The following is a 2,374-nucleotide window of genomic DNA, read 5'->3' on the forward strand; positions in this document are numbered from 1 at the left end:
ATGTTGGTCACCAAAAAAGTTTCCAAAGAGGATCTTGTTGCTGCCTTCTGTAATGCATTCACTTCACCAGGATCTCTTCATGGAAATGGTAACAAATCACCAACCATGATTCCAAGTGTCTATAAGAACCTTGTTCCTAAGCCTGCACCACCACCTTCCAAGCCCAGTGCATGGAAAGCTAACAGAATGGAACACAAATCAGGATCCCTTTCCACTAGTCGGGAATCTGCTTTTACCAGTCCAATTTCTGTTAACAAACCAGTGGTACTGGCTGGTGGCACAGTTCTAAACTCTCCAAAAGAGAGTCCCTCTAGCACCACCCCTCCAATTGAGATCAGTTCCTCTCGTCTGACCAAGTTGACCCACTGAACTTCTAACAGGAAGAGTGAGATCTTAAAGACTCTGAAGGATGACCAGAATGGAGACTTCTCAGAGAACAGAGACTGTGACAAACTGGAGGATCTGGAGAACAACAGTATACCTGAACCAACGGAAAATGGAGAGGAAAGCTGTCATCAGAATGGCCTTACTCTCCCTGTAGTAGAAGAAAGCGAGGTCCTCTCACATTCTCTGGAAGCTGAGCAATGGGATGGCAGAAATGTCCTGAAAATGATGAGAATTGCCTTCCCCTCACAGGAGATGAGCTCAAAGAGTTTCACATGAAGACAGAGCAGCTAAGAAGAAATGGCTTTGGAAAGAATGGCTTCTTACAGAACCGCAGTTCCAGCCTTTTTTTCCTTGGAGAAGCACTGTAAAGCAGAGTTTGAGGACTTAGACACAGAAACCAGTAGCATTGAAACATCAGATGATGATGCCTGGAAGTAGGCATATAAATGCTCACCCAGTAAACTCTGCCTGTGTGTTAGAGAATATACAAAAGAAACCCTTCTTTTCCTTTTCTTACATTATTGTTGAATACTTCATGCACAAGGGAAATAATCATATCCCAAAGAGAGAGTGATTGGCTTGTTTAGCTTTTATTGTTGTTCTTCCCAGTTTTTTTGCGTAATAAGAGAGAAGTTTGTGTGGTGGGAAAGATTTAAAAATATATATGCATATATATATACACACACAGAGTATATATGGGGCAATGCACAGGTGGAAGCTGGCAGTGCAGAGAGGAGAAGACACTGGTCTGCAGCAACCGCTTCTACTACCAGCCCCTGGGACACTCACCCCTGTGCTCAAGCAGTCATTGTCAATGACAAAGTGACTATTGAAGTTATAATTGTATTAAATTAATGCTAATAATTTGGATATTTTATTTTATTTTTGGCTGCTCGGGTAACTTTAACCCTTAACCAAGCAAATATGGTTTTCTTTCTTTCTTTTTGCAGGGGGTTGGGAGGGAGGTGCAGCTGTAAAATATTTGTATATAGGAAATGTTGTGTTATTCTTGCAGCCTTGATATTCAGGGTAAATTGTAAAAGATAAATTTTTGTGAGATTTCAAAGATTAAGATTATTTTGATAACATTATTTACAGATTTAAAAGATGTGGCTATCACAAGTCTGTTATGAGTGGGAAAACTGCATAAAATAACTAACTTGGAATATATATTTTGCATCAGTAAAAAAAAGTAAGAAGAGGGAACCTAGATCCAGAGAGCTTGGAGCAAGGTAGAAAAACAAAACAATAACAACAAAAAAACACATGTGAGCTAGGAAACTGGAGTAGTAGCAGATAGGTATGAGCAAAGGCCCAAAAGGACATGGGAGGAGTATAGTTGCCAAGGAGTATAGCTGTGTCAGAAGAAGAGCTAAGAGGAGTAACTGGTCAGGAGAGTTGGTCAGGAAGAGTAGCTGAGTTGGGGGAAATGCTGAACTCTGTTTGGGGCACTTTGTTCTCTCCTGCTCTTTTCTTTCCAGCTTAACTTTCAACATTACTTCAAGGGTTAAGCTTGTGGTGCCATCTGTAAGATTCCCTTTCCTGCCGATTATTCCAGGAGGAACCAGAAACTGGCAATTACCACTCTGTAATTTCCTCTCAGGAGAGGCTACATCTCTTTCAAGCTGCACATAATATTTCATTGACATAGAGAGGAAAAAATTGGACAGACTGAACACAATTTGCCTTTGGAAACAAGAATCAACAAAGTCACTGACTGCAATCACTCCCCTCTCAGCTGCTGTCATCAAAGAGGAACATGGGAGAAAATGGCTGGTATAGCGACAGGGTGACTGATTGGTCCCAGTTTGCCTGTGACTTTCATGGTTTTATTATTAAGAGTTCTACAGAATTGGTAAACCCAAACCAATTTATCAGTTGCTGCTGTTAGATGCCACTGAGTCAGTGCCCACTCATAGAAACCCTATGGACAACAGAACAAAACACTGTCCAGTCCTGTGCCTTCCTCACAACTATTGTTACATTT

General features: G+C 41.1%; 1 pseudogene; it reads left to right on the forward strand.

Annotated features, from left to right (window-relative positions):
• LOC102821549 lies at positions 1-825 on the forward strand (annotated as a pseudogene).
• Positions 826-2,374: the final 1,549 nt, after the last annotated feature.

Source organism: Chrysochloris asiatica, unplaced genomic scaffold (genome assembly GCF_000296735.1).
Source record: "Chrysochloris asiatica unplaced genomic scaffold, ChrAsi1.0 scaffold00533, whole genome shotgun sequence".
NCBI classification, from domain to species: Eukaryota; Metazoa; Chordata; class Mammalia; order Afrosoricida; family Chrysochloridae; genus Chrysochloris; species Chrysochloris asiatica.